Source organism: Lacerta agilis, chromosome 4 (genome assembly GCF_009819535.1).
Source record: "Lacerta agilis isolate rLacAgi1 chromosome 4, rLacAgi1.pri, whole genome shotgun sequence".
In the NCBI taxonomy this organism is placed as follows: Eukaryota; Metazoa; Chordata; class Lepidosauria; order Squamata; family Lacertidae; genus Lacerta; species Lacerta agilis.
The window spans coordinates 24,123,197-24,146,525 of NC_046315.1; positions in this window are offsets into that span (position 1 = coordinate 24,123,197).

Below are 23,329 nucleotides of genomic sequence, written 5' to 3' on the forward strand. Positions count from 1 at the left end.
TTCTTACCTTCTGCCCCTGCCTTCCAGATCCCTCTCCAGCTGCTCCACATCCCATCCCTCAAAACTACTCCTTGTCCGTGTCACTTGCATAAGCCTCCCCACTCTGCGCCCCCGGACATGCAGAGTGTTACATCTGCACAATCCCATAATGTCCTTGCAATCCTGAGGACTGGCCTGCCAGGCAGTTCAGCCCAGGCTCAGGGATGGTCAATCAAAACTACATTAACATGGAAACAAAAAATGTTACAAACTAGCCAACTTGATATTGGTGCTTCTTGCGGGGATTTTGGGTGGGTTTGTGTGCTTAGAGTGGACCAATTGCAATTCCCCTTCCTGTTTTTGTTTCCTTTGAACCTTAAACACGGTTTGTTATATCAAAGCCTAATTAACCTTCTTCCAGGGTGAAGGTGCTGAGGCGGCTAGCTGCCGCCGCTTGGCAAGCAGCTTTTATCAGTAGCCCACTGAATGCAGCATATATCAGGATTTATCAGCCAAGACAGTGTCAGTTTTATAAGTGAAAACTAAGAGACAATAAATCATGTGGAGCCCAAGCAATGCCATTCCTTTGATAAAAGGGATCATGAACACAAAGGCTTGCAAACCAGAGTAGAAATGAGGCGGTGCCTGCAGCAAAATGTTGCAGCACTGGGTCTCCTAGTCAGGGTTCACAGCAAATTGAATTGTGGAACTCCCTCTCGCAGGAGGCAGTGATGGCCACCAACTTGGACAGCTTTGAAAGAGGGTTAGAGAAATTCATGGAGGATAAACCTCTCAATGGGTACTTCTAGGCTGCGTTCTAACTCCACAGTTGGAAATGATATATAATGAATTGAAAAGGACGATTAAAATAACATTTGTAAAAGAACAAAACCAGAAGCTTTTTTTTTGGGGGGGGGGGATAATAAGGACAGAACTACCTAAGTGTATAGAAATTTATGTATGTATGTGACTACAGCAGCAAGAATGTTACTCGCCCCAAAATGGAAGGAAGCTGAAGTCCCAGCAAAGGAAGAATTGATACAAAAACTTAAGGAATATGCAGAAATGGCGAAACATACTGGAAGAATAAGAAATCAAGATAACTAACTTTTTTAAATAAAAGAATGGAAATTGTTTATTGAATATTTACAGATAAATTTTAAACACATAAAAACATTGGCAGGGTTATTGTAATAACCTGCAGTTTCATAAGTGTATATATTTAGAGTAGATAATTAAATGAGCAAATTAAATGAATTTGGGTATGCAGAAGATATTAAAAAATAAATTTAAAAACTGCAGAAAGAGGGGGAAGGAATTCAAACATTGAAATGTTAAAATGATAGCAAAATTAATGAAATGTATAAATTTGAAAAAAATATATAATTTTTTTAAAAACAACAACAACTCCACAGTTGGAGGCAACATGCTTCTGAAACTGCAGGAGGGGAGTATTGCTCAACTCCAGGTCTTGATCCCAATGAACTTCTGGTGGCAAGAGCTCTTTGAATGGGCTACCCTCAGAAAATGGGAGACTCTCCTTCACTGGATGTTTTGAAACAGAGTTTGGAGGACAATCTGACCCCGATTCTTTAGTTGTGATTTCTGCATTGCAGGGGATTGGACTAGATGGCCTTTGGGGGACCCGTCCAATTCTACATTGATTCTGTGATGGGCATCAAGTTGGCCACTATGAGAACAGGATGTTGACCTAGATGGGCCACTGGCCTGATCCTGCATGCTGGTCTTATGTGCTTATGTTTAATAGTACAGCTAGCTAGACAGGCTTTGGATCACCCCAAGCATTTGGATGGATGCCCCAAGTCAGGGTGGAGGAATCAAGGTGCTTTAGGCCACAGCTCCCATCAGCCAGCATGGTTGTGCAGCCTGGCACTATGGGGAGTTGTAATCCAATCCATCTGCAGGGCACCAGGTTGGCAAAGGCTGGATTATGGTCTGTTAACTTCCTGCCCATTTGGCATTTTCACCCAGCTGTTTCATGCCAGCTTTCTGCTTGGGGGTTATCTGAAGAATAAATAAACACTTGCCCCAGACATCTGCTCCCTGTGCATTTAATTGCTGATGTTTCTCTTTCTAAAAGGAGTTGATCTGCCTTGCTCCACTCTACCAATTTTCAGGCCTCGGGTAGCAAATGAAATGTACGTCTTCTCAGTGTTCTTATATTCCAGCTGGCTGCTGAGCTAAATTCACTTGGTAAAACTGATCCACTTGGATCCGTGCCTTAGTGACAAACTGGAAACATGGAGTGAATTCTCAAGGTGTCATGGGGCAGAGTAAAGAGAGACAATGTGGTATGGGCGAACCCCGTGTGGTTATCACTCCAGTGCCATTGACCTTGGCTTTGTGAATCACCCCATCTTTAGCACAAAGTCTGGTTCAAAGTACTATGGAGCTTGTATGATTAGCTATTTGGGGTGGGTAGGTGGAAGTACAGTTGTATCCAATCCCCAGAAGATCAACCTTACAATATCTAGTTTCTGTCAGGGCTGAGCCTCAGCATGTATTTTTAGTGCCAAGACTAATCTAAGCTATAGAAGTAACAATAGTCGACAGTATTTTTGTGCGGGTTCAAGGTGCATTTTGCTCTCAGCTTCCAAATTGCACAGTGTCATTTTCAGATACATTTGACACCTCTTTTTCCAGGAATCAAGCATCGATAATATATGGATGTGAAGATCTTCACAAACTCCACTGGGACTTCCAAAGACGTGTCCACTCAGATCACTTCGACAGCCACAGCAGCCTCTGTTATCTATGTGTGTGGCTCAACTCCTGTGTCCATATGAAAGTCTGCTTTATTTGACAAGTGGGACAGGTGTTTACTGTTCACTGTTCTGATGCATTAGATATCAGAAAAAATGCTGAATTAAAAGCACAACAAGGTCTGAAGCTAGAACATCCATTTGCTAACATGCTTCGGCAAAAGCTGTCTCATACTTGACACAGCACCTGTGGCTAATGGATATTTCACAGGCACCTCCTTGGGGCTTGTCCAAGCTTGTACTTTTTTTTTTAATAAGAATTTATTGACATTTTCATAAAGAAACATATACCCACACCCACACCTACAAATATAAAACAAATACAAATATTGCCATGATTCTTCTTCTTATTCATATACATAAAGAAAAATTTCTATTTCTGAGTCTTGACAGTTGACTTCCCCTGCCTTTTCACCTTCGGTTTTAAGTCCATAATCTACTTTAATAACAATGTCTCTCTAAAAATTAAATTCATTTAAAGAAACAATCATCTTAATCTATAATAGCTGATAATAAACAATCATCTTAATCTTTAATAGCTAATATTAGCTAATAATAACTAATAATAAACAATCATCTTATTCTGTAATAATTAATAATAAATCCTTAAATCTTAACAAATTATTCTTATAACAGATCTATACTAACTTCTTCTATCCCTTATACTGCTGCTAATAACATGAAATTCCAAATATCCCTTTTCTTATTAAAAAAAGAACAAAATAAAACTTACAGTCTTCACCCTCCGATTTCAGATTACCATAACAGACCATTTAGATTTTACACTTAATAATTCACCCTACTCCCCCTCTGTCCATTGTCCATTTCCATCTATCACCGGAACCAATCTTCCAATTTTCCTCTTTTCTTATCCATCCACAGATCCAGACACAGTTCCCAACAAACCTTGCATCGAGCATCAAGGTACACATCTCATCTTTCGGCTTCTCCGCTTCAATGTTGCATTCTTCTTCTATTTGTAGAAATCTTGATTCTTTGTCCCTTACTCCCGAGCTCACACCTCGGGGGCTGGATATAACAGTTCTTACCGTCCCGGGGCTGCCACCCCCGTAGGACGTGTATTTTTCCCGGAGTCGCCCTGTCATTTCTCTCCATCCTTCAAACATCCCTTTCAGCTCTTTGCCAAGGTTTTCTTCCATGGTGTCAAAAACTTGGAAAGCCTCCTCTGTGGGAAGTAATTTTTTTTTCATGTCCCCACTCAAGACCTTCAATTTCCAATTAAGCAGTTCCAGCTTCAAGATAGTAAGCCTTTGTTCATCCGTTAGTCCAGAGTTCAAAACAAGTTCAAAAACAAAGTCCAACATGTTGAGAAAGGGGATGGGTATCAAATTTCAGTTTCTATTTCTATGTTCTCCCTTTTGTACCAGTAGTTTTCCACTTCAACTCAAACTTTTCGCAGCCATTTCCCCTGAAACCAGGGCGCAAAGACCAAAATTTTAAAAGGGGATATTTTCCACAAACTTGCTCCCCAAGGGGAGATCTAAAAAGTCTCACTTGTTAAAGTTCAGATATTTTGTAACCATCTCTGTAACAGCAGCCTCTTAAACTGGTTATTTTCTTTCCCCCGAAGGGAGGGAGGCAGGCTTCCTTTCCAAACGTCCCCCGGATCATTAATAGAGCACAGAAAGTAGTCCAATCAAATACTCACGACCACCGGGTTTCTTTAGTTCCGAACATAACAGGTAGAACTTTGACGCTCGTCGCGGGGGTGACCGCCGCTTTGCGTCCCGGTTGGGGCATGTCCCCTATAGCCCGGCTCCGTTGTCCCTTCACCCCCACTCCCCCTTTACAGGGGGAGCGAGGGAAGGGTTCATAGCCATAATGGGCACAGCCGGGGAGCCCGGGGTGCGGGACGCTCTTCCCGCACCCCACCGGAGCCCCGCTTTGCGGTAGCGGGGCTCCAACCCCCGGGACGGACTGGGTCGCCTCGCAGCCGAGGCAACCCACGACCGCTCCGCGATGGCGTCGCCGCCGGAAGTCTGTCCAAGCTTGTACTAAGTGGTATAGTCCTCCCATGTGACAGTGGCCATTAAAAATCAATTTTAGGAAATCACTGGTATGAAAACCAGTGATTTCACATCCAGACTGATGTTCCATACAAAGGACATTCTGTTTAAATTCTGAGGAAATGCCGTCTCGCAGGAGGGCTGTACCACATTAGGTTTTGCATGCCTCAACTAACGCTCCTTGCCACCAGAATTCCCTGCCTGTTTCTTGCACTGTTCCTTATCACAATTTTTTCAATCTTTTGGGTAAGCAGGTTTGTTGTGCAAGACTGCTCGATCACCTGTAATTGTGACATCTGAATTTGCCAGTATGTGATTGAATCTCACCCAAAAACAGAGACTGCCTGGAAGTGCCTTGTGTTGTAGTCACTCCATTGATCTCCTTGCTGTCACGGAGTGCTGGAAACATGCAACAAGACTGTAGAAACAAAGGTCCTTTCATCTGTTGGGATTAGCAAGCTTTTCCTTTATCCTTGTACTCACACCTTCCTTCGCAAACACTAAAAGAGTCCTTTAAAGAATTCTCAGTAGAACACAACTGAGGACACTGAATCATTCTTTAACCACCAGGAAGAAGAACATTTCTGGATTCACTCTGCTTTCTGCCTTGTTTCCTTCAAGTAGCAAAATACACAGAAAACATGACAAAGGCACCAAACTGTTACCCTGGATATCTCCCTTTTATGTAAACCTAATGCACCAATCTAGGGAAATGCAGTGATGTTCTTCTATTACTCTGTAAAAAAAAAAAGGAAAAAAGTTTACAAGGCACACTAGCAGTTTAATGGGACATTATGGCAATCACTTTTAAGCTTGAGGAGCCTAAGTGGATAGATCAAATTGCCAATCCTTTATTTGTTTATCTGACAATCTGGCTCTTTACAGTATTTGTCTGGATGTATAATTTTATGTGAAAGCTTTATACGATTGTCCATTTACCAAGAACACCCTTTCCTGGGGCCGGTGAAGCTACACCAGGCCATGGCCTAGCCCTGCCACTCTTCTGCTGGGGCCTCCCATGCTCCCATAGATAAGTCCTCATCCTTCCAGCAGGTTGTGTGATGAAATGGCCCAGATTGTAGCTTAAAGGCTCAGAACCTCACCTTGTTCCCAGTGATACATAGATTGGTCATTTTAGATTCTTAGACAGGAAGAACATTATTGAGATGATAATATAGAGCTGCAAGAACGGACGCGGGTGGCACTGTGGTCTAAACCACTAAGCCTCTTGGGTTTGCCAATTGGAAGGGTGGTGGTTTTAATCCCCACAATGGGGTGAGCTTCCGTTGCTCTGTCCCAGCTTCTGCCACTGGTGAAAGCACACCAGTGCAAGTAGACAAATAGTTGCCACAGTGGTGGGAAGGTAAACAGCGTTTCCGTGCACTCTGGCTTCATCACGGTGTTCCATTGCATCAGAAGCGGTTTAGTCATGCTGGCCACATGATCTGGAAAGCTGTCTGTGGACAAACACCAGCTTCCTTGGCCTGAAAGCGAGATGAGCACTGCAGTCCATAGTCACCTTTGACTGGGCTTAACCACCCAGGGATCCTTTACCTTTACCTTTTTTATAGTGCTGCAAACACCCCAATTTCCGAGTGGCAAGAGACTCCAGGGGTGCCTGGGCACCTTGGAAAGAAAGTCAATAGAGACTGTGGTGTCTTGGGATATATTGTTTTATTTACACACATATACAAGGGGAGCATATGATGGAAGGGCTCACAGCATTATTACTCCTACCAGTCTTGCTTCCCATTGAGTTTCCAGAGGGATCCCCAAAGCCAGAGCTTTGGATCTAGCACAGACCAAGACATGTCTCTGTGTCTCCAGTTTCTGATCCAGCTAAATCTCCCATACAAAAACCACTAACTCTATTGTTCTTCTGCTTGCAAGATGATGTCATGTTCAGCCTGGTGAGTGGGTGGAGAAATGTTGTTTTTGTTGTTTAGTCGTAGTCGTGTCTGACTCTTCGTGACCCCATGGAGCAGAGCACGCTAGGCACTCCTGTCTTCCACTGCTTCCCGCAGTTTGGTCAGACTCATGTTGGTAGCTTCGAGAACACTGTCCAGCCATCTTGTCCTCTGTCGTCCCCTTCTCCTTGTGCCCTCCATCTTTCCCAACATCAGGGTCTTTTCCAGGGAGTCTTCTCTTCTCATGGGGTGGCCAAAATATTGGAGCCTCAGCTTCAGGATCTGTCCTTCCAGTGAGCACTCAGGGCTGATTTCCTTAAGAATGGATAGGTTTGATCTTCTTGCAGTCCATGGGACTCTCAGGAGTCTCCTCCAGCACCATAATTCAAAAGCATCAATTCTTTGGTGATCAGCCTTCTTTATGGTCCAGCTCCCACTTCCATACATCACTACTGGGAAAACCATAGCTTTAACTATATGGACCTTTGTCGGCAAGGTGATGTCTCTGCTTTTTAAGATGCTGTCTAGGTTTGTCATTGCTTTCCTCCCAAGAAGCAGGCGTCCTTTAATTTCGTGACTGCTGTCACCATCTGCAGTGATCATGGATCCCAAGAAAGTAAAATCTCTCACTGCCTCCATTTCTTCCCCTTCTATTTGCCAGGAGGTGATGGGACCAGTGGCCATGACCTTAGTTTTTTGATGTTGAACTTCAGACCATATTTTTCACTCTCCTCTTTCACCCTCATTAAAAGGTTCTTTAATTCCTCCTCACTTTCTGTCATCAAGGTTGTGTCATCAGCATATCTGAGGTTGTTGATATTTCTTCCGGCAATCTTAATTCCATTTTGGGATTCATCCAGTCCAGCCTTTCGCATGATGAATTCTGCATATAAGTTAAATAAGCAGGGAGACAATATACAGCCTTGTACTCCTTTCCCAATTTTGAACCAATCAATTGTTCCATATTCAGTTCTAACTGTAGCTTCTTGTCCCACATAGAGATTTCTCTGGAGATAGATGAGGTGATCCGGCACTCCCATTTCTTTAAGAACTTGCCATAGTTTGCTGTGGTCGACACAGTCAAATGCTTTTGCGTAGTCAATGAAGCAGAAGTAGATGTTTTCTGGAACTCTCTAGCTTTCTCCATAATCCAGCGCATGTTTGCAATTTGGTCTCTGGTTCCTCTGCCCCTTCAAAATCCAGCTTGCACTTCTAGAAGTCCTTGGTCCACATACTGCTTAAGCCTGCCTTGTAGAATTTTAAGCATAACCTTGCTAGCGTGTCAAATGAGCGCAATTGTGTGGTAGTTGGAGCATTCTTTGGCACTGCCCTTCTTTGGGATTGGGATGTAGACTGATCTACATGTTAAGAAATGTTAAAGGATGTGATCAAGGGGTTAATTTCATTAGAGAGGAAAGAGCTGATTCATTCTGACTTATTCCTGAGATGCACCTGGGAGGCCTCCTTATCAGTATTACTGGAAAGATTAGGCATGGAACTTTGTGTATAAAAGGGCTCAGATAATTGGATGGGTTGTGGGTCATTTGTTGCTATCTAGAAGAATTGGATCATTGTGGGACTGTGAGGTTACCTGGACACTTTGAGAAGAGCTCATCTGAGAAGAAGACTCGGTGATTTGCCAGACTCCAGGATTCAGAGAACTCTAAGCCATTGCAGGGCTCTGTGCAGATTGTCTTGGATTTAGAACATTGTGTTCAGCAAGGACTTTGAAGTACCGTACATAAAAACCTCCGGGACCAGAGGGAGAAAAGCTTTCTGGTGTCTACATAGTGTGTGTTTTTATGTGTGCCAAGTGGAACAACTCTGCTTCAAACAACAATTTTTTGCGTTGGTGAGTTTAACAGCTTTACTGAAGTTTCTGTGGCACACAGACACACAGAGCAAGAGTTATAGATGTTGAAGATAAACACACACACCCTACAAGAGGAACTTACGCCCTTCTGCAGAGCACCATCATTTAGTGGCCAACCCTTGGTTATCCAGATGGAGGTAGTTAACTTGTCAAAGAACCTAATCTGGCCAGTTCAGCAGTTTCTTCTCCTAAAGGTCAACCAATCAGAGAATTGTAGAGTTGGAAGGGATCCCAAGGGCCATCTAGTCCAACCCCCGGCAATGCAGAAATCATGGCTAAAGAACCCTTGACAGATGGTCATCCATGCTCTGTTTTAAGATATGAGTTGAAGGAGTGTCCTGTAACAATATATTACTTCACTGACTTCAAAGACTTGTAAGCCAGCCCTGCTGTGTTTGGAGACTGTCCTGCTCTGTCTGCTGAGTGGGGCCCTGGGTGACTACCCCAAAGTTGTACTATGGTGGCGCCATTCCTTTCCTAGTTAGCTTCTTACCCCTGCTAAACAATTCTTTACTTTTCAGTGCTGCCAGTCCTTCCAATCACCCCACCTCCATTTAAGACCATTCCATGGAGGGTGTGGGGCCTGGTGCAAATCACATGGTTCAGCCTACCACAGTGGCATAGCAGGGTGGGGTGGGGGTGGGGACCAGGTGCAAAATTTGTTAGGTGCACAAAATTTCAACACCCAGTGCTGACTCAATACAGCTTCCATCAATGGGCTCTGTTGAAAACAGCTTCTCCATGCAAACCAGGAAGTGGCCTCTCCAGACAACAGAACAACTCTTCTTTTCTTATCTCTGTGACTGAGATCTCAGCAGTTCACCAGTCAAGTAGCATGCATGAAAAGGCATATAGTAGTATAAAGTGTGCGTATAAATGTGTATCTTAGTGAAAATAACCTTAAAATGCATTATATAAGAGGAAATTGCTTTGCAAACAAAAACAAAAAACCAAAAAAAAACCCAAAACAATAAGTGGTGCATTCTAGGCAGAATTGCATGTGGTGTTGCTGTATTTATTATCCAGGGTTTCAGACAGGAATTTCTCCGAGATGTACCTGGAGATGCCAGGGATTGAACTTGAGACCTTCTTGATGCAGAGCATGTGCTCTGGCACTGAGCTATGGCCTTTCCCTTAAATGCAGAGTAAATTCACAATCTCCTATACTCATATGCACACACACAAAACTGGTTACAGTTTGGAATCCTGTCCAAAACCTATTTCTTTCCATCAGTTAATATAGTTGACTGCTGTGAACTAACCGGACCCCAGAAGTCCTTTCTCTCTTGCTGCAGTCCAATATCCCTCGTAGGCAATACATGTCTGTCGCTTTCTTGACTTTATCTCTCCTTCAAAATCGGCAAGAGGGCTCTGTTTTCACATGGTTATTGATTATTAACCAGCTTTGTGAATAGTTACATTTCTTCCTGATATACCACTGCAGGGACTTTGGGGGTGGGGAGGGAAGGAAATCAACCGCTAGGAAAGTTCTCTTTCTCCTTTATCTTTTCTCCCTCCTACCTACCCTTTGCGAAGTGCAGTCCTTCTCACACTGACCTGAAGTGAAAGGGAAACAATGAAACCATAGGAATATTTTTAAGCATGACTGAAACAAAAGCCTGGCTCCAAACTCAGCTAATATGTTATTAGCTCTTTCGGTCTTAGTGCCAATGCTGTTCTCCTCCAGCCTTGCGCTATCATTCAGTCGTGCCTTGTTTATTTGCAGATAAGTCAATATTTATTTACTACATTTACATCCCACCTGTCCTCCAAGGAGCTCAAGGTAGCATGCATGGTTGTCTTCCTCCCTGTTTTATCCTCACAACATCCCTTGTGAGGTAGGTTAGGCTGAGAGTCAGTGACTGGCCCAAGGTCACCCAATGAGTTTCAGGGATGAGCAGGGATTTGAACCCTGAACTCCCAGATCCTAGTCCAACACCCTAATTATTAATTAATTAATTAAATTTGTACACCACCTTTCAGACATAGATCTCAGGGCAGTTCACATCATAAAAATGCAATACTACACCACAGTAATTCGTATTAAGATGTTGAAATAATTCCACTGGCTGAATTTTAATTCCTTCATCTATTTCTCCTCCTTTTCCAGTCCATTCTATGGCATTCAAGTTGTAATACAGTATGCTTGATCCGGAAGCTGCAGTTAGTGCAGGATGCTTGCAGCACAGTTGCTGACAAGAATGAGGCCTTGTCGGCATTTAACACCAATAGAGGCCTCTCCTTCTAGATATAAAGCCTTAAATGGCTCGGGACCACCATACCTCAAGGACCGCCTCTTCCCATATGAACCTACCCAGACCCTGACATCATATTCCAAGGCCCTCCTTCATGCGCCACTTCCTTGAGAGGTCCAGAGAGTGGCAACATGAGAACGGGCCTTCTCTGCAGTGGCTCCCCGTTTGTGGGATGCTCTCCCCAGGGAAGTTCACCTGGTACGGAAACTTGTTAGGACTTCACAGCTCCTGTAATGAAATTGGGTTGCTTGACCTAACCACTGTTATCCCTTTGCCCTATAAGAGCCCCTGAGCCGTATTTGGCTTTTTTCATGCCACCCAGTCTGTACCATTAATCTGCTTTAACGAAGTATCATTTGTGTACTTGTAAAGAAGGGCACCTGCAGTCATGTTTTGAGCAGAAGTCAAGAAACTTGGGAAGTCCAAGAAACCAAGAGTTCAGTGCAGTTTTGAAAGATTCAGTCCACCATCTTGATTCAAAATGGTGTCCAGTTGTATCCAAACATAGACAAATACCTGCTCCATGATGTCAGGAACCACCATGCAAAATTTGGTTATGATGTCTTAGAAAGTGTTGAAATGCACAGCAATTAGTGAGCAGCTTCCCAAAATATATGGTGGATTAAAAGGCTGTTGGGAATTAGTGGATTTACATAATTATTTTTATAGGTTGAGTGTTGTACGCAGCTTAGAAATTTTTCTTTGCTGTTATAATAGTCATCACAAACACTATTTTCCAACAATACAAGAGACGACTCTACACATGGACATCACCAGATGGGCAGCATCCAAATCAGATTGATTATATTCTCTGCAGCCAAAGATGGAGAAGCTCTATACAGTCAGCAAAAACAAGACCTGGAGCAGACTGTGGCTCAGATCATCAGCTTCTTATAGCAAAATTCCAGCTTAAACTGAAGAAAGTAGGAAAAACCACTGGGCCAGTAATACACAATTTTAATCAAATCTCTTATGAATACACAGTGGAAGTGAGGAACAGGTTTAAGGATTTAGATTTGGTGGACAGAGTGCCTGAAGAACTATGGATGGAAGCTCATAACATTATACAGGAGGCAGCAACAAAAACCATCCCAACGAAAAGGAAATGCAAGAAAGCAAAGTGGCTGTCCAATGAGGCCTTACAAATAGCGGGGGAGAGAAGACAAGCAAAATGCAAGGGAGGTAGTGAAAGATACAGGAAATTGAATGCAGATTTCAAAAAAAAAAAATAGCAAGGAGAGACAAGAGGGCTTTCTTAAACAAGCAGTGCAAAGAAATAGAGGAAAACAACAGAATGGGAAAAACCAGAGATTTGTTCAAGAAAATTGGAGATATGAAAGGAACATTTCATACAAAGCTTACCATAATAAAGGACAAAAGTGGAAAGGACCTAACAGAAGCAGAAGACATCAAGAAGAGGTGGCAAGAATACACAGAGGAATTATACCAGAAAGATATGGAGGTCTCATACACCCCAGGTAGTGTGGTAGCTGACCTTGAGCCAGACATCCCGGAGAGTGAAGTCAAATGTGCCTTAGAAAGCACTGCTAACAACAAGGCCAGTGGAAATGATGATATTCCAGCTGAACTATTTAAAATTTTAAAAGATGATGATGTTAAGGTGCTACACTCAATATGCCAGCAAGTTTGGAAACCTCAGCAGTGGCCAGAGGATTGGAGAAGATCAGACTACATCCCAATCCCAAAGAAGGGCAGTGCCAAAGAATGCTCCAACTACCGCACAATTGCGCTCATTTCACACGCTAGCAAGGTTATGCTTAAAATTCTACAAGGCAGGCTTAAGCAGTATGTGGACTGAGAACTCCCAGAAGTGCAGGCTGGATTTTGAGGGGGCAGAGGAACCAGAGACCAAATTGCAAATATGCGCTGGATTATGGAGAAAGCTAGAGAGTTCCAGAAAACATCTACTTCTGCTTCATTGACTACACAAAAACATGTTGGGAAAGATGGAGGGCACAAGGAGAAGGGGACGACAGAGGACAAGTGTGGGAATGTTTAGGGATGCAGGAGAGGATATATTGTTTATTATATCCTATTCCAACTTGTGTCAACAAATCCCAGAACTTAGCAGTTTTCATTCCAGTTTTAAACACACACAGCAGTTAGCTTCCTCAAGTTCACTAGAACCTCTATAATAATACTGTCCTGGTATTTTCCCCTTCTAATTCCCTCCTAAAATAAGACACAACACAGTCTTCTATAAAAGTATAAAGAGTTTACTTACAAGTATCATCTGTTTACAATCGGATCCCAGAAGGCAGACTTTTAGCTTAGAAAATATAATATACATTAGGAGACTATTCCTTAAGGGCGATAGCTCCTTCTCCTCTGTTGGCTGGAGGCCAAGAGAGCATCTTGCCTAAGCACATGTTGCTCCGTTGAAAGCGAGTCAAAAAAGAGAGAAAGATGGAGTCTGGCCCCTGTGCTTTTGTCTTTACCTGCACAGGTGAGGCCACACCCAGCTCTAGTTACACAGAGGAAGTCTGTGTCAGCCCAGGAGAAACAGGAAGTTCCAATTGGCTGACTGAGACCCCCTTTCATGTCCACTCTAGGGATGTTGTATTTGACTGCTCCCGTGTTTCACATCCCACATAAAGATGGTTGGACAGTGTTCTTGAAGCTACCAACATGAGTCTGACCAAACTGCGGGAGACAGTGGAAGATGGGAGTGCCTGGCGTGCTCTGGTCCATGGGGTCACGAAGAGTCGGACACAACTAAATGACTAAACAACAACAATAATAGTTAATATTATAAATTAACATGTTTAAATAAATACATAAATAAATTGATTGGGGACACGGTTGGCATACCTGCCTAAGCTGGTAGAAAGCAATCCTCACCTACTCTGCATCCACTCTTGACAGTCATCACTTCCTGCATCCCATATTGACAGTCATCACTTCCTGTTGCAGTCATCAAGTGATGCATTTGTAAGGTGGCCCACGGTGGGTTTCTCCCTTGCATTTTTGAAACGCTTTGAAAAATCTGTATTCTGAAGAAAGATGTGGTGAGAAGAGGCAGCACAAACTGCTGCTGTGAAGTAGCAGCTATTTCTACAACTTCTACAGAAGATCGTGCCGTTTTGATTTACCCATTGCCTGGATACTGGGCTTAAACACACACACACACACACACACACACACACACACACAAGCCTTTTCTTGCTAACAGCTTCTGTTGCTCTTTAGCTGGCTTAACATTCCCTTATCACCTGCTCATACAGGCAGAATTAAAAAGAATTAGCTGTAAATCATATAAAATTCATGTACTTTTAGAGGAAACTGTTTGTTCTACTAAGAAATGCTCATTAGAGAGAGTGGCTTACATCAGGACACCAGCTAATGGTTCTCCCTGGAGAGGAATCAATTTGCACTGCTTTTTATTGCCTTCCCTCTGTTTGTCCGGCTCGGCTTGGTGTGATAGTTGTTGTTGCCGCAAATGTGTCACCGTCAGCTCTGGGTGGATTTACCACTCGGAGAGAACAGCTCAAGTGAAAGTGACTTTGGGTTTTATGGAGTAAAGCGGTGTTTACAGGAACTTCACTGCCGCGATCACCTGTTGTTTACAATGTTTAGGGCAGATGTGCCACAGCAATTGGTTGCCCCCATAATGGGAAGCCGGCCCTACCATTGGAAACACATGACAAGTGCATTTTGTCCCCAAAGGCTTATTTGGTATTATAAAAAAGAGGATTTTATGTGGCTATGTTCACTGTAATGGTAGCAGACTGTTCCAGTCCTGTAGAACTCAGAAGCAAAATGGTTGCCCCACAAATGGTTTATACCAGTGGTTTCCAAGTGTTGGGGGGCCGCTACCCCCTTGGTTCCACAAATGCACTCCCAGTGCCCTCTTCAACCAGGCTGATTCATATTCTACAGCCTTTTACATGTGTCTTTGGAAAGGGGGGGGTATTGTTTTGCTGTTTTGTTTTACTTCTTTACTTGGTTTTATCCTGTATTTTATTCTGTGAACCGCCCTGATATCTTATGACCAAGGGTGTGGTATATAAATAAAATAAGATTATAAAAACAGGACAGCAGTTTACATGGCCAGCTAAGGAAGATAATGATGAAATTTTAAACACTAACAAATAATTGCACATTTCGTTAAATTTCCAATTAAAACTATTTTGTTTAATTAATTCAACAAAATGGATGAACTTGATCCAGTGACACGAGCATTTCAAAAATTGATAGTCATTTACATCTCCACTGTCTTCCTGTTGCCTTTTAACACCCCGCTAAGTAAGCCTACTGCTCCCCAGGGGGGTGGTATGCCCACTTTGGGAATCACATATTTTAAATGTATTTTAATGTTTGGTGGAAGCCGCCCAGAGTGGCTGGGGAGACCCAGCCAGATGGGCGGGGTACAAATTATATTATATTATTATTATTATTATTATTATTATTATTATTATTATATTTGATGAGTGACTTTCACCATCATTTAAACCTTCCACTGTGTCAAGAATGTGGGATGTAAGATAAACAGTCAAATACAACATTTCCTGTTTACCTAGAGTGGGCATGCAGGGGAATGTTGAACTTCCTGTTACACCTGGTCTGGAATCTGGAGCATCCTTCCTTTGCATGTGACCAGGTAGGTGGGTGTGACCCTTCCAGGCCCCACAAAAGGTCCAGTCATGCAGCCACCTTTTGATGCCTTTTCTTTTCTTGGTCTTCACTGCTGGCTCTCAGCCAGCAGCATGTGGGATGAGTTCCCATATGGGATGAACTCAAACCCTCTTCTATAACTCTAAGCTAAAGCCTACCTTCAGGGATCCAACTGTGAACTGAATGTGAATAAACTTCTTATTACGTTTAAAAGAAGACTGTTGTGTCTTTATTCTTTTAGGAGGGAATCAAAGGGGTCCTACCTGGAACAATAGAACTTAAGAGATTCTAACAAATCTGCAACTAGCTTCCTGCTGTGTAAAGAGGGGGATGCAGTGGTGTAGCAAGGTGGGGGCATTGAGGGCGGGGCGCCCCGTGTTCCACCCTGGAGGGGGTGACACTTGGCACGCTCCCTGCCCTGCGACGCCCAAACCAAGCCCCACCACCTGGTATAAAGGGGATGCTGATGGCTTCCCCGGGATTTGTCAGCACTGCCGCTCCGCAGCACACACTCGCAGCATTGCTGCGTATGACACATGCATCGCGACACTGCGCAAAGTGTGCGTGCCTGCCACGGAGCAGCGCGCGCCACCGGCAAACCCCAAGCAAGTCACGGAACGAGGCAGCCTCGCCCTGCAGCCCACTCACAAACCTGCTCTGCAGCCTGCGAGCAAGCCGAGGAGCGAGGCTGCCCTGTCCGGGGCCCGCCCACCAGCAGCGCACACTGCCGGCAGGCCTCGAGCAAGCCACGGAGTGAGGCCGCCCTGCCCCACAGCCCGTCCATTGGCGGCATGCGCAGTGTCACAACGCATGCACAGTACGCTGCGCCACAGAGCAAAACCACGCCCCCCGGTGCCCCTGGGTTTGCTGCCCCGGGCAGCCAAGCGGCTTCTTCCACCAGTGGGGGGATGTACTCTGCTGTATGACTAAACTCACTAGCATGAGTTATGAAGCATAGTATTTAATCAAGATATCCTCTCCTGCTACCCACAACATTCCCACAAAGAAAACCAATCCAAAAAACCCAGGTTGGAATTTTCTTGGCGGAATCAGATGGTGCTAGAATCCAGGGAGCAACACCAACCCTGTTAAGGTAGGAAGCTGCTGCTACTACTCCTGTTTGACCTCCCAACCTGAGTCAGGAGAACTCAGACTGTATTTTAGACATCCCTAAGATTCCAAGGTGCAAGAACTAAAGTACCGCACTCTGTTTCTGGGGCCTCAGGTAAAAGAAGCCAAATTGCACAGTTGCAGATGTGACTCAAGAGGCCTAGGTCCTGGTTTAGAACCAAGGCTTAACGCAAATAAGACACCAAAATGAAGAGGTGGGTGATTTATTAATAATAATTACAACAGCAGCATAGTATAAAAACCTCTTTACCAAAGAACATAGGAAGAGTTTGCAGAATTTCAGACATCTGGCAGAATTTGCATTTCTCCTTCTCTCAACTTGATCTGCATTAGTAACATAACTCATAAAGTTTGAGGGCAGCACAAGTCTCTGTAAGCTCAGCCCAGTAATCCTGAGTAGAAATTTAATTCTGTTCACATTAATAGGAAAAACCCTCCTAATTCACATTTTCTGAACTACAAGGGCTCAAACACAGCTGCCTTGTAATAATCAAAACTTACCTGAATTTTCACAATGCGATTCTCCAACAAAGCAACGTGCAACTAGGGTAAAGCATTCACTGGGGTAAAGTGTGCATAAAAATGCACATTGTCCTGAAAGTAACATATAAAAGTGTGCTCTATTACAAGAAAGTGGTTTGCAACAATGTGCACATTAGGCAAAGCTGCATCGAAAAATGCGTCCATTAGGAGAAATGCAGATGAATTTTCACGAATACTTTCTTGGGGGGGAAACAATGTGGACTGGTGTGTAAATGTGGAGAACTGAAGAATGGAAAAATGAGAAACTGAGAGAAACTGAACTAGACATGTTCATCCATCCCTACTCATTCCCAGCCACGGGAATATCAGTGATGAACTCTGGTCTACAGAATAGGCTCGATGGCCTGGTTATTGGTTATATTAAATGGCATCTTAGAGATAATAGTTGGGATTTAGATTTTAGATCATATTTTGGGAAGTAGTTCTCCAAGACTTTCTTTCTCTGTTGGTGGAAAACCTAAAGCCAGGATTGGGGGAGGGGGGGTCACAGATGAGCTAAATAAGAAGCTATAGCATCTATCTCATTCCTGTTAATAGAATGCATTTTCACTGTCCTTACTATAATTGTTTTACTGCCCTTTATGTTTATTTATCCATAAGGGCTGCTGTTAAATGGCTTGGGAGGGCAATTGCCTAATGGCTCGATATTGAATCAAATGCTCAGTGGCCTTTGGATGATATTGAGAGTAGGGGAGGCCCAAATGGGGTCTTGAAGGAAGCTTTTGTCCAGCAAAATTGATCTGCTGGGTTTTTCATCTTTAAGGGAAGAACTCAACTTCCTCCTGTTTTCACACTCAGTGAGATAAATTCTGCTGTTTTAAGTTTCCCACAGTGAAAAATTCCCAAAGCAGCATACAATTTAAAACAACAACAACAACACCTAAAACCATATTAGGTTTGTTAGGGGTGCTACAGTTCCTAGGATTATTTGAGGGAAGGCATGTGCTGTAAATATGCTTCAAATTTATGGTGCATATGCAACCATGGGCAGAGTATAGCCATCATAACTAGTAGCTATGGATAGCCTCACCCTCCATGAATTTCTCCAATACTCTTTTAAAGCCATCCAAGTTGGTGGCCAACTATGGAGCAAATTCCATAGTTTAACAAAGACATTTACCTGTCCTGAATCTTCCAACATTCAGTTTCATTGGATGCCCATGAGTTCTAGCATTCTGAGAAAGGGAGAAGAAACTTTTCTCTATCCACTTTCTCTTCTCCATGCTGTGCATAATTTTATAAACTTCTGTCATGTCACCTCTTACAGGCCTTTTCTGTAAACTAAGTCGTCCACCGTCTCTTTGATCATTTTGGTTGTCCTTTTCCAGCAGTATCTTAAGAATCCTAGGAAGCAGCAAATCTGGTGCAAACTCCTCTCCAAGAGCCAGCCCATTCATGTGGCCATGGACCAGGGATCTTCCATGAGCCTGGTTCTCGTCCTGAAAAGCAAGATGAGCGCTGCACCCAGGGGCGTATCGAGCAGCTCCGTCACCCGGGGTGGCAAAGTGGTATGCACTGCGCATGCATGACGCACCATAGAGGTGGCGCCGGGCGAGCCCTGAACAGGCCGTGGGCGGAGCGGCCTCGCCCCGCAGCCTGCTTGCTGGCGCCGAGCAGGTTTGCGAGCAGGCTGCGGGGCGGGGCCAGTCCAAGTGTCACCCCCCTCCCCTGGAACACAGGGCAGACCGCCCCCTACGCCCACCTCGCTCCACCCCTGGCCACACCCCATAGTCGCCTTTGACTGGACTTCACTGTCCAGTGGTCCTCTACCATACACACACACACACACACACACACACACACACACACACGCAATTATATTATGGAGCTGGACAGTCTCCTCCAAACCCCCCCCACTGCCGGTATGTTTATAAAGCATTCTTTTGGGCAAGTGAGGTCTTGCTCCACCTACTATTGACCTCCCAGCCTTCCACCTTGCCAGTCCCAATGGGGATTGGTCTCTACTGGCTGAGCAGCCCATTGACACCCAAACTAGGATAGAAGTTCAAGCCAAAGCATTTCAGCAGCATCTCACACCATCGGTAAATGGCAAAAGCGTTGATTCATCAAGTGATGTGACATGAATGTATGAACTGTGCTTTGAACAGAGGGAGAAGTTAAGGATCGTTGGCCAGGTGCAGAATAACAAATAAAAGGGACTGTACAAGAGGAGAGGTGTGGGAGAAGACAGGGGCGGAGGAAGCCACTTCGCCACCCGGGGCGGAAAACCCGGGGGCGGAGTCACTCTGTAGCGCGCATGCACAACATCACTACGTTTGATGCATGCGTAACGAGACTGCGCATGTGCGCTACCGAGTGGAGGCGAGCCAGGGAGGGGCATCAGCGGCCCAAGAGAAGCCCGCCCCTCCACTCGGGCTGCGGGCGGGAGGGGCGGGGCTTGGCCCACAGCTCACCTCTGCCCACAGCCCAAGCATCAAAGCGCGCGCCAACGGCTAACCTGCTCGGCGCATGCTTTGCTATTTCTGGCTCAGGCAGAGGCAAGGGACGTCACACTTGGGGGGGCTGCCTGGAGTGTCACCCCTCCAGCTTGGAACCCAGGACACCCCGCCCCCTTCGCCCCCCTTCCTATGCCATTGGGAGAAGAGCAATCTGCTCATTGTTTTCTCTGTCCTGCCCCTGTGTGTATCTACTCCTAGGTTCCTCAGTTCCGTCAAAGTTACTTGCCTCCTTTCTCCTCTTTTGGGTGCCAGAAGAAACCAGATGCAATGTGGGAACCCGTGAAGCAATGAGATGGGTTTAATTTTCGAGGGAAAGCTGCAATTAGGCAAAGAGTGCAAAGTCAATATGAGTAGTGCATGAGCGAGAGAGCGCAAGCAAGCGAGAGACCAGGGAAGGGAAATGATCTTTGTCCTTTGGGCAGCTTTCCGCCCCCTCATAGCCGCGTCGCCAAGTCAACCAGACCCAGCTGGGAAGGAGCAGATTACTCATCTCCAGGGGTCAACCTCTTTCAGGCTACCAAACTAGCCCTGGGCTAATCAATGGTTCTCAATCTAGATGCACCATCGCATCCATTATACAATGAGCTCATTCACAGATCTTACAGCCCATGGATGGTGGTGGGTGGTGGTGGGGGAGAAGTAACCTATCAGTCTAATCTTTACCCTGTTGTGCATTCTCTCTCTCTCTCTCTCTCTCTCTCTCTCTCGCCAGGTGGCTTTTTCACCTGAGAAAGAACACACACCTCATAGATACCTGTGCAAAGATATCACCTGGACAGAGAGATTTGTGCACAATAAATAGTAGTACATTTGTGCGTACTCAGACATAGCCAAGGAGGGTCCATAAGATGGGTCTGAGTAGGCACGAATGCGCCACTATTTCTTGCACATTTCTACACGAATCTCCCTGTCCAGGTGGTGATGCCTTTACATGTAGATGTGTAGCAGCGGTTTAGACTCGATTCACCTTGCACGCAGCAGCAGGCTGTGAGAAAGCTCTTCTCCAGTGGTGATGGGGTATATGAGGAAAAGGAAAGTTCCCTGTTGTATTCTGCAGTTCCCCTGAGTGCACTGCACAGAGGAAGCATGCCAGTGCCACCACTGCTGTGGGCAGGAAAACACGGGCAGGAAACCACTACATATTTTTCAGATGCTACTTTCTCCAGGTACTGTGGCTTTTGAGCAAAGCCTTTCTATGCCCCGCACGGAGGGTAAACAATGTCCAAACCATCCCTTGGAGTAGAGTTCAGATAAGTGGAGTTTACTCTTTTCTTTCCCCTAGTGCAGGCATGTCCAACAGGTAGATCGTGATCTACCGGTAGATCACTGGACGTCTGTGGTAGATCACTGGTAGATCAGTGGCTCCCCCCAAAGAAGCTAAAAAACTTTGGCTGCCCTAAAAAAAACCTCAACTTCTTTGCCCTGCACCTCTAAAATGACCTGAACCTCCAAAAAAAGGGCTTTCCTTCCTTTAAAAAAGCTCAATGTCTCTTTCCTCCTCCCTAAAGAAGCTCAACAACTTTTATGTGAACCCCAAAAAACAGGGCTTTCCTTCCTTAAAAAAGCTCAACAACTTTGACCTGAACCCCCCAAAAGGGGGTAGATCACTGCCAGTTTTTAACTCTGTGAGTAGGTCGCAGTCTCTTGGAAGTTGGCCACCCCTGCCCTAGTGGAACCAGATGCCAAATAGTGGCTCAGGGGGTGGAACCAGTTGCCTACTGTGCTCCATGAGCTATGGATATACTGGGATGGCTTACATAACAGAAGTACAAATTAATATCTAAGTTGCTGCAGATTGGGGGTTCTAAGTGCCTAATTTGGGATGAGTGTGCCTTTCTGCAGGTGCTGTTGTTAAACAACAGGGAATTAGAAACACTTTCTGATCTACTGCAAATCGTTCTGCGATCTACCAGTAGACATGGGTCCATCTTCTGCCCACTGCTGCTCTAGTAGAGTCTGTGCATTAGGCACACGCCCCTTTAAGAGACACACCATCCATGCTTGTACTCAGAGTCACTACAGGGAAACTGAGGGCAAGTTAAGCAACACAAGGTTGAGAGTGAATTTGAAAATCCTCACCCTGCGCCAGGGGGAATTGAAGGCAGGCAGAGCTGGATGGGTCAGGTGGGGAGGTGGGTGGGACCCCAGGGACCATGACTCCCCCCCCCTCCCCAAAAGCATCCTATTCCAAGAACAAGCTCTCATTATTTGTACGGAAGCAGTAAATTAAAGAGGCTGTTTTTTCAAAGCATCCTAACGTGGGGTAAAAGGTACTGGGGTTGCGGCGCTCATCTTGCTTTATTGGCCGAGGGAGCCAGAGTACAGCTTCCGGGTCATGTGGCCAGCATGACTAAGCTGCTTCTGGTGAACCAGAGCAGCGCACGGAAATGCTGTTTACCTTCCCGCTGGAGCGATACCTATTTATCTACTTGCACTTTGATGTGCTTTTGAACTGCTAGGTTGGCAGGAGCAGGGGCCGAGCAATGGGAGCTCACCCTGTCGCGGAGATTTGAACTGCCAACCTTCTGATCGGCATGCCTTAGGCTCTGTGGTTTAACCCACAGTGCCACCCACGTCCCTCAGCGCCAAATGGGTTCCTGAAGGAAGCTTCTGCCCAGCAAAATGGATCTGGTGGGTTTTTAATCCCAAGGATATAGGCCTACCTTTAAGAGAAGACTCTCAACTTCCATCTGTTTTCACACTCAGTGAGACAAATTCTGTTGTTTTGAGTTATTTGTTTCAAATATTTATATCCCACAGTGAAAATTTTCCAGACATTAAAAACCCCCGACCTAAAATCAGATTAAAATCTGACCTCCATCCTTGCTTTCATATTTCTTGCATTGTGTTTTTATACTAAAAGCCTGTAGGTAGGGCTCAAATCACCTTTTGGTTTATATAGCATTATTAGGCATTCTAGTAGTAATAATACTCAGGGCACAATCTAATTAATCATCATCATCATCATCATCATCATCCGCCGGGTTTTAAAATGCCAAATCTTGGCTGAATTATCCCCATATGATTTAAGTACCAGGCTTTTCCTTTGATTGAATATTCAGAGTACTGCACAAATAACACCACTGTGATCCTGTAAGCAGCCTGTAAACTAGGCCAGGGTTGTTATACCCATTTTGCAGCTGCCAGAAAGGAAGCGATGAGGCTGAGAGAAAACACTTCCTTTTCAGGCAGCGTACAGCCCAGTCCTATGCACAATACAGAGGTTACCCCCCCCCCTCAGTAATTGATTGCATATGATTGCAGAGGGGAGATTGAGCCAAGGCAGAAATCTCTACTGATACACACAAATTGATTTACTATTAAACCAAGCATAAAAATAATAAATAACAATAAATAAGAGAGGTTAACCCAAGGGCAGCACATTTTTAGGCTGGAGACTGGACAGTCCGAATGACCACCCTCCTCCAAAATAATATAATAAATGAAATCAATTTTGGATCATTTTACCAACAGATAATTTGCTAGCCTTTAATGTTATCCGCGATGACAGCAAGCTGCTGTATATAGCAGCAACAACAACCATAAATATGCAAATATTTGTTAAGCATGTAAGCAAGGAATTGGAGGAGGGCTGGGAGCATGAAGAGTTTTAGGAAGTGTTTCTTTTCTGTTTGCACGATCAGCTTCCTTGCTGCAGGAACTGAGAAAGTTGATAAGCGACTGGTGGCCTTTTCTAATCTCTGGCTGATAGAATTCACCCAGGTCGACAGGTTTCC